Raw genomic sequence first — 20,254 nt, 5'->3', positions numbered from 1 at the left:
GGGAGGGGGGACAGGAACAGTAAGGGGGGCCTATTACATCTTCTATTTGGGTTCTCGGCAATCTATTACTTAGTATGGGCATAACTCTTATCCAAGATAAGGCCCTTGTTTCAGTGGTGCTTGTGAGCATGCGCAGTACTAGCAAGCCTCCTATTGGCTATGACATCAGCAGGGGGCGTGCCCTGATTACACAGGCATTGGTAGCTCCATGCAGGATCCAAACCTCGGCTTGTGACCCCGGGAGCAGAGAAGGTGAATATCCCTCCATCTCTTATCCCCCCCCACCTCCCTCCACTCACCCCCTTTCCCCTCTCACCCCCTTTCCCCTCTCACCCCCTTTCCCCTCTCACCCCCCAAACATTATTATCACCACAACCATCCAGGAAAAAGAGGCACAGTGAGGGGAGGGGGAGAGAGGCACAGTGAGGGGGGGGGAGAGAGGCACAGTGAGGAGGGGGAGAGAGGCACAGTGAGGAGGGGGAGAGAGGCACAGTGAGGAGGGGGAGAGAGGCACAGTGAGGGGGGGAGGCACGGGGAGGGGAGGAGGCACGGGGAGGGGGGGAGGCACGGGGAGGCACAGTGAGGGGAGGGGGGGGGAGGCACGGGGAGGGGGAGGGGGGGAGGCACAATGAGGGAAGGGGGGGAGAGGCACAGTGAGGGGGAGGGGGTGAGGCACAGTGAGGGAAGGGGGGAGAGGCACAGTGAGGGAGAGTGGGGGTGAGGCACAATGAGGGAAGGGGGGAGAGGCACAGTGAGGGCGAGGAGGTGAGGCACAGTGAGGGAAGGGGGGAGAGGCACAGTGAGGAAAGGGGGGAGAGAGGCACAATGAGGGGGAGTGAGGGAAGGGAGGAGAGAGGCACAGTGAGGGGAGGGGGTAGAGAGGCACAATGAGGGGAGGGGGGGAGAGAGGCACAGTGAGGGGGAGTGAGGGAAGGGAGGAGAGAGGCACAGTGAGGGAAGGGGGGAGAGAGGCACAGTGAGGGAGGGGGGGAGGGAGGGAGAGGCACAGTGAGGGAAGGGGGGAGAGAGAGGCATAGTGAGGGTAGGAGGGAGAGACACTGTGAGGGTAGGGGGGAGAGAGAGGCACCGTGAGGGTAGGGGGGAGAGAGAGGCACCGTGAGGGTAGGGGGGAGAGAGAGGCACCGTGAGGGTAGGGGGGAGAGAGAGGCACCGTGAGGGTAGGGGGGGAGAGAGAGGCACCGTGAGGGGTAGGGGGGGAGAGAGAGGCACCGTGAGGGTAGGGGGGAGAGAGAGGCACCGTGAGGGTAGGGGGGAGAGAGAGGCACCGTGAGGGTAGGGGGGAGAGAGAGGCACCGTGAGGGTAGGGGGGAGAGAGAGGCACCGTGAGGGTAGGGGGGAGAGAGAGGCACTGTGAGGGGAGGGGGGGAATGGAGAGAGGCACAGTGATGGGGAGAGAGGCACAGTGAGGGGAGGGAGGAGAGAGGCACAGTGAGGGGAAACGGGGGAGAGAGGCACAGTGAGGGAGAGAAAAAAAATGATAAAGGCTGTGCCTATAGTGCCGTCGATGGCGAGTTATGTTTCGCCGGGGCGGCGGCAGTGCGGGTTTTCAGCAATTTATTTGTTCTAGGGCCGTCACGTGACACGACGTCAATCAAAATCAAATTTTGCCGGCTACCAGTTTCCACGACAGCGGCGTCGCGCGCACTATAAGCGCACGCGGCGGCAATGCTTTTGTTTCGGGCGACATCGCCAGCACTATAAGCGCAGCCTAGGGGTAGTGGATATTCAGAGTTGAGTGCGAATAGCCGCACGGCTATTCGCACTCAGTAGAAAATAAAATGGAAAAAAATAACATCCCTGCCAGGACTCGAACCCCCCGTCCACCATGCTAACGGCCTGCAGCATTTCCACTGAGCCATAAGACTTTCTGATTGTTTCTAGTGAATAAAGGCATAGAAACGTGTTCATAACAGCTCGGCTATTCGCACTCAGTTAAGTTCTACTGAGTGCGAATAGCCGTAAGGGGACAAGCCGTGCGGCTATTTGCATTCAACTCTGAATATCCACTGCCCAGCCTAAGAATGTAGATTAAATATGTGAATAATTGTACTTATGATGGACTTTATTTCCCTGTTATTTTCCCTGTGCTAATTATTCTGCTCCATACAAAATGTTCCTAATATTTCACTATACTGAGATAAATCCCTTAATTTCCCAGCGTTCTCGTGTGGTAACGGGGGAAGGGAGCAGCGCTGATTGAGACGACCCTAGGGAGCGATTCATGGTATGTTTATCAATTTAAACTTTTACATCCTCATAACCTTTTATAAAACACAGAACCAATGCAAAGAAAGCTGCAGAATGGCCGGTGTGGGGATCAAACCCACGGCCCGCGGCATTATTATCCCCACAACTGCGCTATCCAGCAAGCAAGCAACTGTATGTAGCACGCGAGTCAGCGCCGGAGCTGCGGGAAAGTATTTTACTCATCACTTAGGCTGTGGCCGCGCTAGCGCTGAGCGTGCTGACCGCGCCGTGCTTGCCGAGTTTAGTTTCGTCAATTGAACTTGTCCCGTCCCCGCTCACGCGGTGCGCACGCACACACACGCTTGGCACTTAAGTAAATAAAAGAGACTTTGAAGTGCGCTCAACTTGCCCGCAACTCCCCCCCGCGCGCGCATGCGAAATAGCCAGGACACCCGGCGCTCATGCTTGGAGAGCTGGTGACATCACCGCTCTCAAGCATGAGCGCGGTCAGCGCTAGCGTGGCCGCAGCCTAAGGCTTGTTTTGTGCGTGCGAATGCTCGTGCACGTGAAGCACACTGTGTGTGTATAGAGTTCAGTGCTGTGACAGATAGTTACATAGTTACATAGTAGATGAGGTTGAAAAAAGACGTACATCCATCAAGTTCAACCTATGCTAAATTTAGACAACAGATACTTTATTCTATATCTATACTTACTTATTGATCCAGAGGAAGGCAAACAAAAAACCCCATTAAGGGAAAAATTAATTCCTTCCTGACTCCAAGGATTGGCAATCGGATTAATCTCTGGATCAACATCCTTCCCATGTATACTTATTTGGTATATCCTGTATACCTTTCCCATCTAAAAAGATGTCCAACCTTTTTTGAACAAATCTATTGCATCTACCATCACTGTCTCCATGGGTAATGAATACCACATTTTAACTGCCCTTACTGTAAAGAACACTTTCGTTTGTTGCTGGTGAAATCTCCTTTCCTCCAACCTTAAGGGATGGCCCGAGTCCTTTGTATTGCCCATGGGATGAATAGTTCTTTTGAAAGCTCCTTGTATTGTCCCTGAATTTATTTGTATATAGTTATCATATCCCCTCTTAGACGCCTCTTTTTCTAATGTAAATAAATCTAATTTAGCTAGCCTCTCCTCATAAGTTAGAATGTCCATCCCCTTTATTAATTTGGTGGCTCTTCTCTGCACTCTCTCTAGTTCTATAATGTCTTTTCTTAGGATTGGTGCCCAAAATTGTACTCCATATTCAAGGTGTGGTCTTACTAATGCCTTGTAAAGGGGCATAATTATGTTTACATCCCTTCCATCCATTGCCCGTTTGATGCAAGATAAGATCTTGTTTGCCTTTGCAGCTACTGCATGACATTGGGCACTATTTCTAAGCCTGCTGTCTACAAGCACTCCTAAATCCTTCTCCATCAAGGATTCCCCCAATTTATCCCCATTTAATTTGTAAGTCGCCTTTCTATTCTTGCATCCCAAATGCATAACCTTACATTTATCTGTATTAAACCTCATTTGCCATTTACCTGCCCATGTTTCCAGTCTCTCCAAGTCCTTCTGAAGATCCCAACCTCAAGGTCATTAATAAACAGTTAAAAAGCAGGGGTCCCAGTACCGATCCCTGAGGTACTCCACTCACGACTTTAGCCCAACCTGAAAAAGTTCCATTATGACAACCCTCTGTTGTCTATCCTTTAACCAGTTTTCAATCCATGTGCATATATTATTACTGAGTCCAATTTTCTTTATTTTGTACACCAACCTCTTGTGTGAAACCGTATCAAAAGCCTTTGCAAAATCTAAGTAGACCACATCAACTGCATTACCCTGGTCTAAATTCCTACTTAACTCCTCAAAGAAACAAATAAGGTTAGTTTGGCAAGATCTATCCTTCATAAATCCATGCTGACTATTACTAATAATTTTGTTTTCCATTAGGTATTCCTGAATATTATCCGTATTAAACCTTCAAGTAGTTTCCCTACTATTGAAGTCAGGCTTACAGGTCTGTAATTCCCAGGGTGTGATCTAGCTCCCTTTTTAAATATAGGCACCACATCTGCTTTACGCCAATCTTGTAGTACTGAGCCTGTGGAAATTGAGTCCCTTGAATATTAAATATAATGGTTTTGCTATTACTGAGCTTAACTCCTTGAGAACTCTTGGATGTATGCCATCGGGGCCAGGTGCCTTATTTACTTTAATTTTTTCAAGTCGCTTATGAACTTCTTCCTCAGTTAACCAATTGGTCATTAATATGGAGGTTGTGGCTTCCTCCTGTGGCGCTACTATTGAACTTGATTCTTCCCTGGTAAACACTTAGGCAAAGAATTTGTTTAATACCTCTGCTTTTTCCTTATCTCCAATAATCTGCCTACCCATTTCACACTGAAAGGGTCCTATATTTTTTTTTCTCATTTTTTTGATATTAAGGTACTTAAAGAACCTTTTAGGGTTGACCTTACTTTCTATTGCAATCCTTTTTTCATTATCCATTTTTGCTAATTTAATTGCCCTTTTGCAATTTTTGTTACATTCCTTATAATTCTGATACGATGTCTCTGTCCCTTCTGACTTAAAGAATCTAAACGCCTTCCTCTTCTTGTCCATTTCCTCCCCTACCTGTTTATTTAGCCACATTGGTTTTGACTTATTTCTTTTATACTTATTACCCAAGGGTATACACTGGTAAGTGTGCTTTTCTAACAATGTTTTAAAGACTGCCCATTTATCTTCTACATTTTCCCTTCAAAAACATCATCCCCTTGTATTACTACTAGATGAGACCTCAGTTTATTAAAATCTGCCTTTCTAAAGTTTAAAGTCTTTGTTGAACCCAAGTAATCTGTTTTTTGATAATTTATTTCAAATGAGACCATGTTATGATCACTGTTACCCAAATGTTCCAGGACTTGAATATTTGTTATTACTTCTACATTGTTTGATATGACCAAATCCAGAACTGCCCCTCTCCTGGTTGGTTCCTCAATAAGATGGGCGTGGCTATGACATGGGTAGGCGTGGCCATGACATCACACACCTTTTCTCTTCTCCATATATGTATTGGCTCCCATAAGGAGGCTCGGGGTCAGCAGAACTCGTCATTAATAAATCCTCCCCTGCGCAGAGGCCCTTAAACATGCGCAGTTACTTTCCAGGGAAACACAGGCGCCCAAATCTGCCTTTTAGTGCTTACACTTTTATTTAATAGGTTCATGTTCTGCGGTATCTTTTTATTGAACACTAAATAAAACACCCGGTGACAGAGACGGGTTTAGAGGCCGGGGGGATATTCCTGTTGGCGCTGTGCGCCCCCAGAAAGTCATAGTGGCAGCGCGGTGCGCTGGGGAACAGACCGTGGCACGCAGACTGCAGAACCTTAATTATCAGTGTTACTTAATAGCGCATTACTCAGGATATACACACACACGTGTGTGTGTGTGTCTGTATATGTATATATATTTGTGTGTGTGTATGTGGCGAAAATAGGATTAATCAGCGCATTAATAAAGGCAGTATGCTCGGCTGATCCTAATTCGCGTTGGGACTGAAGGGGTTAAATTTATGTGCACCACACATGTAGTATTTTCCCTTCTATGCATTGTTGTCCCCTTTTTGCAGGCTAGTCTCTACCTGCAGTGCTGAATTATTTATTTATTTATAAAATATTTTTACAGGAAGTAATTCATTGAGAGTTACCTCTCGTTTTCAAGTATGTCCTGGGCACAGAGTTATGATGACAAATACATGTTTACAAATACAGTTACATAAATGAGCAGGGTATACATTATATACAAGACATAGCGTTCACAGTTAAAGATAATATATATTTTGGGCGTATGAAACAGTTACAAACCAGATTAAAATGTGTGACAGAATTTCAAAATATATAGGGAAAGAAATAAATGATAGTGTAATATGTCCAAACACCTATAACAATGTAAATGGGGATCGAGATTAAGAACTCACATTCTCCCAGTTAAAATATAGCATTGGAAGACAATCTGAAGACTCTGTAGTTTGCAGGGGGTTCTTGCTTAGGATACTCTCCCTGGTGTCAGTAGTGAACTAGCAGCAACTCAGAGTGTTCCCCTCATGCCCCAGAACCCGTGTGGACCCATTTCAAGATCGATCGCGAAACCGGAAGTGACGCGACGGGCCGGACCGGAAGTGACGCGACGCGGTCCCGGGAGTGGGGTAGATGGTGTATACTGCTGCTGCGCTTTGATTGTTATGTGTCTATGCACATGGTGCTAATGTAAGTGTGGATTACCACTGTTTTTATTGAATACAGCATTAGTGAACATACAATGTTGCACTAGAGTTGTCTCTGTTTCCATCGAGGGTTTGTTCCACTGACACCAGGGAGAGTATCCTAAGCAAGAACCCCCTGCAAACTACAGAGTCTTCAGATTGTCTTCCAATGCTATATTTTAACTGGGAGAATGTGAGTTCTTAATCTCGATCCCCATTTACATTGTTATAGGTGTTTGGACATATTACACTATTATTTCTTTCTTTCCCTATATATGGTGAAATTCTGCGCTCACCACAAGCTTCTTCCAAACAGTCAAGAGAGGAGGAACTGGATCTTCTCCTAAGAGGGTTGAGCAGCGATTTTTACTATTACTATCACTATTTTTGCACACTGTTTACATTTATATATTTATTTATCACTATATATTTATATATTTTTACACCTTATCGGAAGCGCCTCACAATTTCTGTTTTATAAAATGTGTGACAGCCTTAGATTTGAAAGAATTTAAACTGGTGGTGGATGTGAGAGTCTCTGGTAGGTTGTTCCAGTTTTGGGGTACACGGTAAGAGAAGGAGGAACGGCCGGATACTTTGTTGAGCCTTGGGACCATGAACAGTCTTTTGGAGTCAGATCTCAGGTGATGAGTGCTGCATGTGGTAGGGGTGAGGAGCTTGTTCAGGTAGCTGGGTAGCTTGTCCAGAAAGAATTTGAAGGCAAGACAGGAAAGGTGAACTTTGCGCCTAGACTCGAGTGATGACCAATCTAGTTCTTTGAGCATTTCGCAGTGATGTGTGTTGTAGTTGCATTGGAGAACAAAACGACAAATTGAATTGTAGAGGGTGTCAAGTTTGCTAAGGTGGGTTTGAGGTGCCGAGCCATATACTATGTCTCCATAGTCAACAATTGGTATTAGCATCTGCTGTGCGATACGTTTTCTGACCAGGAGACTTAGGGAGGAATTGTTCCTGTAAAGTACACTTAGTTTGGCATAGGGTTTGGCTGTCGGTATCAATGTGCATCCCGAATGTTAAGTGGGAGTCAAACCATATGCGCAGGTATTTTAAAACTGGTAACAGGGGGTTAGGGTGGTGTTAGCGTTGGTTCTGATCTGGAGCTCAGTCACTGGAAGCTTTAAAAATGTAGTCTTGGTCCCAAATACCATTGTTACAGTCTTGTCAGTGTTTAAAAACAGTTTGTTTTGGGAAATTCAGTTTACGAGTCTCAAAAAGTCAGACTGAAGTATGTGTTGAAGCTCGGAGAGGCTAGGGTTGTGTGCATATAGGATTGTGTCATCTGCATACATGTGTATTGAGGCTTCCTTACAAGCTGTGGGAAGATCATTGATGAACACTGAGAAGAGTTGGGGCCCCAGAACAGAGCCTTGCGAGACACCACAGGTGATATCCAGGGGGTTGGAGCTGGAATTGTGAAGGTAGAAAGATTATGTGAATATATGTTTATCCATTATTTCAAGTGTTATGTAACTCAGTATGTATTCAGATATATAACCAAGTAAAGATGGCGCCTGTATCCGGGACCACACCCTGAGAACATCCTGGTATGGAATATGAGTGCAATCAACTGACGTGTCAGCACGAGGATCTCACGAGCTGGTCACGCACCTATGCACGAGGGAGTGTATGCGCCTCCGAGAACAATGTGTACCAATGAGAGAAGACAGCGTGTCCCGGAACAAGACATATAATGCTTAAGCCCAAACCCCCCCCCCCCCGCCTCGCCCCATAATGTGCTATATAAACTGTGTGAGCTGAACAATAAAGGAGCAGTTCCTGTGTTACCCCCACGATAACGCATGTACTGAGATTGAAGCTGAACCTGGTGTCAGAGTCTTTCTTAGTGTGCTAGCGCATGCATGATGAATTCGGAGCAAGTGACTGACGAGAGAGAGAGACCCTGTTATAGTGAGATTCACGACCTCATTAGAATTACAGTGTTTGGATATCCCAACCCTAGGAGAAAGGTGGGAATAACCTTTGCTGCAGCAATAAGCTTGGGAAGTATATTATTTATATTTTTTCTTACATTTTCTTTTGAAGATTTTTTTTTTTGCACCATTATTTAGGGCACTTTTTGTTAAACAGTTTTAATTGCTGTGTAGCACAAATCAGGAAAAATTGTCACATTACGGCAGGAACGTCGGTTCTATTTTAGTTAATCAGCCCAGTTAGTCTACTGTAAGCTGTATATTTACCCCTTTGTGGACATTAGTGGTCAGATAGTCATGGGATGCCAATGGCTAGCTGGCCCCTTGTGCCCCTAAAGGGTTAATATATCACAAAGTACAACAAAAGTTATTTGATAAGAACAATATATGAAGAACATTGATACAGGGAGTAATGTGATTTCTATTACTGGAGTGAGGAGGAAATATGTAATTCCACGTATGAGACATAATTGTAAAATGATTAATTGGGGTGTTTCTTTGCCTTCCTCTGGATGAATGTAACTATAACAATGTAGCTTTAATTATATTCAGTATGTTGCACAAGTAGAATTTTATAAAGGTTGAACTCAATGAACATATGTCTCTCATCCAAATCTACTCTGACGCATTGCAATGTTACATTAATACATTTTCTCACCATAGATGTATCTTCAGCACATGACTCGTCTGTGAACAAGAAGCAATGTAAGAAATATCCCAAACATCATAAATTACATGAGGGGTTAATGGAAATATGTTTTAAGGACTTCCACATTGCATAAATCTGTATGAGAATTGGAACAATATTACCAGAAACTCGGCAGAGCATTCCTATACATCATCAGCCTTTTACTAAACTTACAGACACCGCAAGACAAGGAGAGGGTTTAAAGAACAGAGACATGAACCCGTACAGTGGGACATACGGTAATGTTATACCACAAATAATCCCCACAGGGAAGAAATCCTATAACTGCTCTGAATGTGGGAAAAGCTTCAGTAACAAAATGCATCGTGTTAGACACCAAATAATCCACACAGAGGTGAGACCCTATAACTGCTCTGAATGTGGGAAATGCTTCAGTCATAAATCAGTTCTTGTTACACACCAAAGAATCCACACAGGGGAGAGACCCTATAACTGCTCTGAATGTGGGAAAAGCTTCAGTCGGAAATCAGTTCTTGTTGCACACCACACAATCCACACAGGGGTGAGACCCTATAACTGCTCTGAATGTGGGAAAAGCTTCATTAAGAAAGCATATCTTGTTAAACATCACAGAAACCACACAGGGGTGAAGCCTTATAACTGCTCTGAATGTGGGAAAAGCTTCCATGATCAATCACGTCTTTGGAGACACCAAAAAATCCACACAGGAGTGAAGCCTTATAACTGCTCTGAATGTGGGAAAAGCTTCAGTCGGAAATCAAATCTTGTTAGACATCAAACAATCCACACAGGGGAGAGACCCTATAACTGCTCTGAATGTGGGGAAAGCTTCAGACGGAAATTGCATCTTGTTAGACATCAAAGAATCCACACAGGGGAGAGACCCTATAACTGCTCTGAATGTGAGAAAAGCTTCAGTCAGAAATCAGTTCTTGTTAGACACCAAAGAATCCACACCAGGGTGAGACCCTATAACTGCTCTGAATGTGGGAAAAGCTTCAATCAGAAATCACTTCTTGTTAAACACCACAGAACCCACACACGTTGATAACCTATAACTGCTCTGAATGTGGGAAATGCTTCAGTCGGAAATCACATCTTATCTCGTGAGATCTCGCACTTCTCTGCCGTGGGTGCCGGCTCCGTTCTTGATCAAAATATCAGTCTCTCACTCCTACTCTGTACACCGAACAGTCGCGACTTTGGACTCCTTCCCCCCATCCTTTCCACCCCTCCCCCATTCCTTGCTTTCCTTCTGCCCCCCCCCCCCCCTCGTACATAGATGCACATTCTTTACTGGTTAAAATGCATTCAATGTGTTTATTATGGGGTATATTTTAGTACAATTCATTTATTTGTGTAATTTTATGATGTATTTTATTTAATGTCTATCTGATATAGATTACACCTTATAGTTGTTAGCTTAGTCACATAGAGCTTTTTTTATTTGCCTCTTGTAATCGGTTATTTTAAGGTATATGCTCAGCATTCATATGACGGTTTCTTAGGCTTGGTCCCCACTGGCTACTGCAGCGCTCACTATGGCGGGCGCTGTGGGGACAACAGCCGCCCCTCAATGGGGCCGGGCCCGCTGCAAGGGAGGCTGCCGCGCGGCGAGTTTTTCAGACTCATTAAAATTGTGTTTAGACCTAGCAAAGGAGCGCTAGGACACGTCCTCCGGTGGTTCAGCCAATGAGGGCAAACCTGCCGGATGACGTCATGGCCGCGCCCCTGTCACACCCTCCCCTGTCTTTTCCTCTGCAGACCGGAGAATTCGGCTGCACACGCCACCAGCCTCGCAGGCGCGTGGGCAGCGCAGGCACTGGGGCCGGAGCCTTAAGCTCACTCAGCAATTATTGGCGACAGCTGATCTTTAAATTCTGTGCTGTCTTGTGTGGCAATACTGACTATTTAACCCCATCACTGCTGTGAGCCTACCAGCTCCTGAGGAAATCACTCACGTGACCAAACGTGTTGGGACGTCATGAAGGAGCGGATCAAGTGCTGAGAAGTGACTTTGTTCCTGAAACAAGCCGTGGTGTATCGGTGACGCCCGTGAGGTGAGCACTACATCGTTGGCAACGGGGAGATAAAGGAGCCCTGCTGTGAACCTCAACCATCTCATGTGAGTACACCCTGAGGGAAAGACATCTGGCAAACGATGTCTGTGTAGTACCTTCAGATCCGCTCCCCAGCTGATGAGTCTGATTACAGCTTTCTCTCCAATGAATGTTTCTTTTACCCATTATGTGAGTGCAAGTCCTGGTGACTACTCTCCTGTTTAATACATTTTACATACAGTATTATGCTATGGAGCTGGCGCTTCTTTCTTCTTGATAGAGATATTTTGCAAAAGATTGACCTAGGAGCAGAAACAGAGAGGGGAAAAACATAGAGTAGTGTGTCTAATAAAGTGTCACGTGTGGATGGTAAGAGATACACTCACAATTGGATGGATAAATGTGGGCCTGTATCCAAATACAATGGATCTGGAACAATGTCTTGTTTACAACAAGCGACAGAGAAGCTCAATGCTACATCCAATATGACAAAAATACACAGTAAAATACTTATTCTCTTGATAAAGGGTCTTTTAGTTTAAAAGACAGAAACAACAGTGCAAAACTGCAATAGTGAAGTATATAAAATATAATTGAATAAGGTAATAGGTGAGTATTCTGCGTACATTTAGTAGATAAAACAAGTGCATTGAGTGTATAATACACAACGTGTTACCACACGGTAGAACTGCAGCAGATGAAGTATGTCCTCTGATAGACCTTGAATGGAATTGTGACATAAGCTCCGCGTCCCGAACAGATGGCGCGCTGCTCACGCCGTCCTTCACTTGACACAGATCTCGTCAAAAGGGGATCCCCCTCGGGGGCAAATGCAATGAGAGTCCCAAAATGCAGAGCAACGTCGCCACTCGAAGGTACAGCAGTCACGTGATGGTCGTCCCTTGCGAATGCGTGATGCGGGATAACAGTCCAAACGACACAGGACCCGGATAGTAGCCCCACAGTGACACTTAGAGCGTATTTCGACCGCTACACGGTCACAGCAAATGTCCACCGCTCTTCCGGCATACAGGAGACTCTAATTAGATATCTTAAATCACACATACTCTGAATTTAATACAGTAACGAACCTCAGAAAGGTATATAGTTCCTCTATGTCTAATAAATAAAGACATAGGAATATCTTAACTCACACATGTCACTCATAATTTGAGTGTAAAGGAGAGAATTTAAATTAACTACATTAGTGGAAAAAAAGATCTTAAATAATCAGACACATAAATTCCCTCAAATAGTGTATAGAGAGGGGAAAGAGAGATTCACTGAAACCTTACATCGCACAGCTGCATCACAGAATCCATAATTTGTACTTAGTACAGAAGAGAGGTCATAAATGGAAATTTAGCCCACCTGTGTCTAATTATTAAAGACACAGATTGGGTTATCCTAATTTGCACAATTCTTTACTTAAAATCTAATACACAGAGTAATACATATAGCTGTGGGAATATACTGAAATCCCAAATCGCACAATATAACACAGAATCCATAGCATAAACTTAATGCAAAGAGAAGTGTTAAATAGAGATATAACTCATCTATATCTCTGAATGTTCAAGACACAGATCTGGTTATCTATGATCACACAAGTTATATCTTATAATCTATATAGAATAGTGCAGATACACAAAGTATGCTACATAGTATATAAATTCAGTGTAGAAGAGAGATATTACATCAGTGGATAAATTGACAAGTGTTATTACACACACATAATATCTCTATATGGCAAAGGGATACGGATTAATTTAAGGCACACAAACTAACACATAGTCGCACTGATAATAAATCTCTAATGTAATTTGGAAGTTATGTCTCACCCAAAAATGGAAATGATAGAAAAATTATACATAGTTAATAGGCAATAAAGAGAAGCATTTTTTTAAATAGTCGTTTACTATATTCAGCAACATACCTGAATACATTCCAATTAGCTATACTCAGTGACTGGCGCATAGCAATAGAGTAGTATATTATGTGAATTAAAGACAAAGGAGCATGACAACACCACATTACACAGATATAAATGCAAATTACGTAACAGCACACTTATGATAACAATGTGAATTTTCAGTATTGTGACATATATGAGGGAACGGTAGTGAAAAAAGGGTATATTATGGCCCTCAATTATTGCAGGGTTTCTACTCCACGGTTTGGAGATTTACCAAGGAATCCCGACCGGGACTTCTAGCTCTCCCTGTTTTCACAGGACTGCAGCACCTGATTGAGCAGGGAGATGATTAAAAGGCAGAGCTTGTTTTACTCTCAGAGAAGTGTGTACTGGAAAGCTGTGTTCTGCTGAGGAAAGCAAAGACTTTTGTTTTGTTTGTTTGTTTTGCTCCTGTTATCTGCTGTAGCATTTGTATATAGAATAGTGCAGATACACAAAGTATGCTACATAGTATATAAATTCAATGTAGAAGAGAGATATTACATCAGTGGATAAATTGACAAGTGTTATTACACACACATAATACCTCTATATGGCAAAGGCACACAGACTAACACAGTCGCACTGATAATAAATCTAATTTATTTATTTATAAAATATTTTATCAGGAAGTAATACATTGAGAGTTACCTCTCGTTTTCAAGTATGTCCTGGGCACAGAGTTAAGACAAATAATACATGGTTACAAAAAAAGTTACATAAATGAACAGGGTATATATACATTATATACAAGACATTGCGTGCACAGTTAAAGAAAATATATATTATGGGCGTATGAAACAGTTACCGACCAGATTAAAATGTGAAACAGCCTTAGATTTGAAAGAACTTAAACTGGTGGATGTGAGAGTCTCTGGTAGGTTGTTCCAGTTTTGGGGTGCACGGTAGGAGAAGGAGGAACGTCCGGATACTTTGTTGAGCCGTGGGACCATGAACAGTCTTTTGGCGTCTGATCTCAGGTGATAAATGCTGCAAGTGGTAGGGGTGAGGAGCTTGTTCAGGTAGCTGGGTAGCTTGACCAAGAAGAATTTAAAGGCAAGACAGGAAAGGTGAACTTTGCGCCTAGACTCTCTAGTGATGACCAATTTAGTTTTTTGAGCATTTCGCAGTGATGTGTGTTGTAGTTGCATTGGAGAACAAAACGACAAATTGAATTGTAGAGGGTGTCAAGTTTGCTAAGGTGGGTTTGAGGTGCAGAGCCATATACTATGTCTCCATAGTCAATAATTGGCATTAGCATCTGCTGTGCGATACGCTTTCTGACCATGAGACTTAGGGAGGATTTGTTCCTGTAAAGTACCCCTAGTTTGGCATAGGTCTTGGTTGTCAGGGTATCAATGTGCATCCCGAATGTTAAGTGGGAGTCAAACCATATGCCCAGGTATTTAAAACTAGTGACAGGGGTTAGGGTGGTGTTAGCGTTGGTTCTAATCAGGAGCTCAGTCACTGGAAGCTTTACAAATTTAGTCTTGGTCCCAAATACCATTGTTACAGTCTTGTCGGTGTTTAAAAACAGTTTGTTTTGGGAAATCCAGTTTTCGAGTCTCAAAAAGTCAGATTGAAGTATGTGTTGAAGGTCAGAGAGGCTATGGCTGTGTGCATATAGGATTGTGTCATCTGCATACATGTGTAATGAGGCTTCCTTACAAGCTGTGGGAAGATCATTAATGAACACTGAGAAGTGTAGGGGCCCCAGAACAGAGCCTTGCGGGACACCACAGGTGATATCCAGAGGGTTGGAGTTAGAGCCTGAGATGGACACATGTTGGGATCTTCCTGATAGGTAGGAATGAAACCAGTTTAAAGCATGCTTCCCTATTCCAGAGCTCTGGAGTTTGTTAAGCAGGATAGCATGATCAACTGTGTCAAAAGCCTTTGCAAAATCTAGGAATACTGCACCAGTGAGTTGTCCCCGTTCCATTCCACACTGGATTTCATTGCAAACTTTTAGCAGGGTAGTTACGGTAGAGTGATTGGGACGAAAGCCAGATTGGAATTGGCTAGGGAAATTTGTCTTGGTATAGATATCGCTTAATTGGGAGTGGACACATTTTTCCATGACTTTGGTTAGAATTGGGAGAAGTGAGATTGGCCTGTAGTTTGAGACAGTGTTTTTGTCCCCACTTTTGAAGATTGGGACAACTCTGGCAGATTTCCAGGTCTTGGGGATATGGCCTGCAGACAGGATAGAGTTGACTATGGAAGCAATTGGTTTGGCAATGGCTGGGGCACCAAGTCGTAGGAACCTAGACTGTAGTAAGTCAGGTCCGCATTGGCTGCTTAGTTTTAGTTTGAGGAGCGCTTGTGTAATCTCCTCTTCAGATATTGGGCCAAATTGAAAATTGTGGGCAGTGTTGGGAGGGGGTGGGGCTGGGGCTATGTGTGTACTCCCAGGATGAGATTCAGATTTGTGGTTTTGGCTGCGTTTTGCTAATAAGTTAGTGGCACACCCCACAAAGTAATCATTGAATGCATTTGCAATGTCAGTGGGGTTTGTCAGAGTAATATCCCCCTTAGTGATATTACTTGGTTGTTGATGGTTAGGATGCTGGAATATATTGTTGATAACCTTCCAGAAGTTAGCTGGGTTTGATGTATTTTGGTGGAGATTGTCAGAGTAATATTGTGCTTTTGCGTGCCTTGTTTGCCGTGTGCACATGTTCCGCAGGCATCTGTAGTGATTGAGATCCTTGGTAGTGCCATTTATTTTGTAGCTTTTCCACAAGGTATCCCTGAGCTGGTAGAGTGCAATAAGGTCAGTTGTAACCCATGGAAGGTGGGCCCCCCGTACTCTTATTTTGCGTAGTGGAGCATGGGTATCGCAGAGTTTTAAGAACTCTGATTGGAAATTGTCGAGCGCAGAATCAGGGTCGGGAATTAAATCGATTCTGTGCCATGGGCAGTTGGTAAGGTCATCCAGAAACTGTTGTGGGTTAAAGTTTTTAAATGTTCTAGTGAGGAGAACTTTAGGGCTTGAATGGGGCGTTTTCATTTTCCTTACACAGTACACTATTGCATGGTCACTGAAAATATCAGGAAGGATGCCAGAGGATTGGATTCTGCTGGGGTTTGAGGAGAGAATCCAGTCTAGCAAGGAATGGTTATGCGATTTCAGGTTTGTCCATGTGGGTTGGGAAATGAGTTGTGATAGGTTAAGTGACTTGAGTTGTATCTGGATTTTGTGGTTTTTAGGGTCAAGCCAATTGAAGTTGAAATCCCCAAGAACTAGCAGCTCACTCTTCTCATTCAGAGAGGAAATGGAGCCAAGAAATTGGGTGATATCAGTCAGGGATTGTAGAGGGGCTTTAGGGGGGCGGTAGATGCCAGCGAGCAAGATGGGCTTAGAAAAGGGGAGGCAGATTTTGCCAACTAGAATTTCAAAAGAGGGTGGGCTTGGGGGGGCAATTTAACAGTGTAAATTGTAATGTGTCTGCAATATAAAATAACACCCCTCCTCTCTTCGACCTATCTCTCCTAAAAATGGAGTATCCCTGAATGGCGATATTTGCATCAGGGGTTTTATGGGTTAGCCATGTTTTTGTAAGAACGATGGCTTTGGGTTTATGCATAAGGCACCATGCCCTTAATTCATCCAGTTTGGGCAGCAGGCTACGGATGTTTATATGGGCGACAGATAGCCCTTTTTGGAATTTAAAGGTGGAATTCTCAGGGCCATGGGACAGAGTTGAAATGGGAGGACCTGGGTTAGGTTCAAAATTACCTGCTAAAGAGAGTAATAGTATGAGTAGAAATGTGGGTAGTTGTTTGCAAGTTGTAAATTTGTGGTGTTTGCCATTAGAGTGAGCAGTGGTTGGAGTGCTGGTTTTCAGAGTTCTCCACCAACATTCAGTAGATAGTGCAAGGCTTTTGAGTAGTCCAGGGTGTATGGTGATGTTGGGTGTGGGCCAGGATGGAGGAGATTGTATTGGATAGAGGGAGTATGCGCCTATTAAAGTCCAGCTGGAGCTAATCAAATGCAAATCAGCATTGCAGTAGTTACTTATGACCTTAATTATTAAAATGACAATAGCAACATCTATAGGGTAATCACCAAAATAGCCCCAGAATAATGCACTACATGGATTAATATATAAAAAAATAATAAAGATTCATAATAATAAATTAATATCACTTGATACAACTTGTAGAAACAATGATTAAAATGGCAAGTTGAAATTCATATAATTAGGATAACTTAAGTTATGATACATAGCCAATTTGTTGTAACAAACCCCAATGAACAGTACTCTGGGAAAGAATATCATTATAATGAGCAGAACACGAGAAAGGATAGATCTTTCATTGTGTCCTTTTATGAGGTCTATTTGGACATGCTAATTTAGAGTCCAACAGAAAGATAATGGCAGCCAGCCAAAGCAGGATGTTCTAGGAATTTATCAGGGTAGTTACGGTGGAGTGTTTGGGACGAAACCCAGATTGGAATCTGGATGTTATGTCTCACCCAAAAATCGTAGAAAAGTGATACACTTAGTTACTAGGCAATAACGAGAAGCACTTTTTATATAGTCGTTTACTATGTCCAGCAACATGTCTGAATATATTCCAATTAGCTATACTCAGTGACTGGCGCATAGCAATATAGAGTAGTATGTTGTGTGAATTAAAGACAAAGGTGCATGACAGCCCCACATTACACAGATATAAATGCAGATTACGTAACCGCACACTTATACTGATAATACTGTGAATATTCAGTATGTAATGTGATAGATGCTGATAAACACAAGGACAGGATGGCAGTAATTAGTACTTAAACATTTATTAGCAGAGTTGCGATTCTATGCACCACATAATAATAATAATAATAATAACAGACTGAGAGTCCAAGCGCTCTACTGTATATCCCTCCCTTTAATTCAGTGTTTAACTTCAGTGTTGCGATTCTATGCACCACATAATAATAATAATAATAATAATAATAACAGACTGAGAATCCAAGCGCTCTATATCCCTCCCTTAAAAAACCCCAAATCAATATCGATATTTAACCCTTGAGGTCTGAGGGTTTTCAAAACATAAATCCAATATATTTCCTGCCTAGAAATTTGGGCACTTTTGTTGCCTCCTCTCCATTTAGATTTTATTTTATCGATCCCTATGAATTTAACCCTTTGGGCCCTGAGAGTGGAATTCCTTAAAGTGCTGGGACACGCTATGCGGAAGGAAACCTTTGTCAGTGTTTGGGATGCGTTGGGCTATCCTAACCTCCAGCGTCCGTGTGCTGCGGCTGCATATTGCTTATTGCAGGGACACCGCAGCACACATTATATCATCTGAATTACAGTCTGTTACATCCGACATCGCAAAGATTTCTCCTGTCACTTCCCATTGTACATTTCTGAGGGATGCAGGGAGGTGCCTATCCCATACATGAGAAATAAACACACGATATACCGTTTCACACAAAATCTTGAGAAAGGCCCGTGAAGTGGGGGGGAGTGGGAGGAGAGAGAGGCACAGTGAGGGGAGGGGGGAGAAAGGCACGGGGAGGGGGACGGGGAACAGTGTGGGGAGGGGGAGAGAGGCACGGGGAGGGGAGGGGGAGAGAGGTACGGGGAGGGGAGTGGGAGAGATGCACGGGGAGGGGAGGGGGAGAAAGGCACGGGGAGGGGGAGAGAGGCACAGGGAGGGGGAGAAAGGCACGGGGAGGGGGGAGAAAGGCACGGGGAGGGGGGAGAGGAACAGTGAGGGGAGGAGGAGAGAGGCACGGGGAGGGGAGGGGGAGAGAGGTACGGGGAGGGGGAGAGATGCACGGGGAGGGGAGGGGAGGGGGAGAAAGGCACGGGGAGGGGAGGGGGAGAAAATGCACGGGGAGGGGAGGGGGAGCAAGGCACGGGGAGGGGGAGCAAGGCACGGGGGGAGAAAGGCACTGGGAGGGGAGGGGGAGAGAGACACAGTGAGGAGAGGGGGAGAGAGGTACAGTGAGGGGAGGGGGGAAAGGGGCACAGTGAGGGGAGAGGAACGCTGAGGGGAAGGGGAGAGAGGAACGGGGAAGGGGAGAGAGGCACCACAGTGAGGGGAGGGGGGAGAGGCACAGTGAGCTGGGGAGGGGGAGAGAGGCACAGTGAGGAGAGGGAGAGAGGCACAGTGAGCTGGGGAGGGGGAGGCACAGTGAGGGGAGGGGGAGAGGCACAGTGATGGGAGGGGGGAGAGAGGCATAGTGAGGGGGAGAGAGGTACAGTGAGGGGGGGGAGAGAGGCACAGTGAGGGGATGGGGGAGAGGCACAGTGAGGGGAGGGGAGAGAGGCACAGTGAGGGGAGGGGGGAGAGAGGCACAGTGAGGGGAGGGGGGGTCCCGGGGGGTCCTATTACATCTTCTAGCTTCTATTTGGGCTCTCAGCAAGCTGTGTTACTTAGTTTGGGCATAACCCTTATCCAAGATGGCGGCCGTTGTTTCAGTGGTGCTTGTGAGCATGAGCAGTACTAGCAAGCCTCCTATTGGCTGTGAGGTGTGCAGGGGGCGTGTCCTGAATACACAGGCATTGGTAGCTCCATGCAGGATCCAAACCTCGGCTTGTGACCCCGGGAGCTGAGAAGGTGGTTATCCCCCCCCCCCCCCCTCAGCCCATCCCCCCTCAGCCCCTTCCCCCCTCACCCCCTTCCCCTCTCACCCCCTTCCTTCCTCTCACCCTCTTCCCCCTCTCAACCCCCTTCCCCTCTCACCCCCTTCCCCTCTCACCCCCTTCCCCCTCTCACCCCCTCTCACTCCTTCCCCCTCTCACCACCTTCCCCTCTCACCCCCTTCCCCCTCTCACCCCCTTCTTCCTCTCACCCCCTTCCTTCCTCTCACCCCCTTCCACCTCTCACCCCCTTCCCCCTCTCAAGGAAGGAGCAGATCACAGACACGTGAGCGGTCACTTGAGACGCTTGCAGAGCAAGCAAAATTGAATTTGCCGCCTCCAAGCGCGTCACGTAAGCGGTTCACCTAATGAGGGCGAACCAGCTCAGTGCCGTTGTGGCCGCGCCCCCAGATGAGCGTGCACCTAGCCACAAATTGCACGGCCGAGCAGGGCGCAGCGCTCGTGTGCCAGCACGCCACGCTCCCTCTCAGGCCGCAGCCTAAGGCTTAGTCCATAGAGAA

At 45.1% G+C, this 20,254-nt stretch overlaps 2 pseudogenes; one reads left to right on the top strand and one right to left on the bottom strand.

Annotated features, from left to right (window-relative positions):
* LOC142468046 (uncharacterized) overlaps window positions 1-20,254 on the bottom strand; it is a 196,274-nt pseudogene that overhangs the window by 25,961 nt on the left and 150,059 nt on the right.
* Window positions 106-20,254, top strand: part of LOC142468303 (uncharacterized) — a 50,787-nt pseudogene continuing 30,638 nt past the window's right edge.

The sequence above is a fragment of the Ascaphus truei genome, chromosome 1, assembly GCF_040206685.1.
Source record: "Ascaphus truei isolate aAscTru1 chromosome 1, aAscTru1.hap1, whole genome shotgun sequence".
NCBI classification, from domain to species: domain Eukaryota; kingdom Metazoa; phylum Chordata; class Amphibia; order Anura; family Ascaphidae; genus Ascaphus; species Ascaphus truei.
Note: the sequence above shows the minus strand (reverse complement) of the source record. Positions and strands in the feature narration are given on the sequence as shown.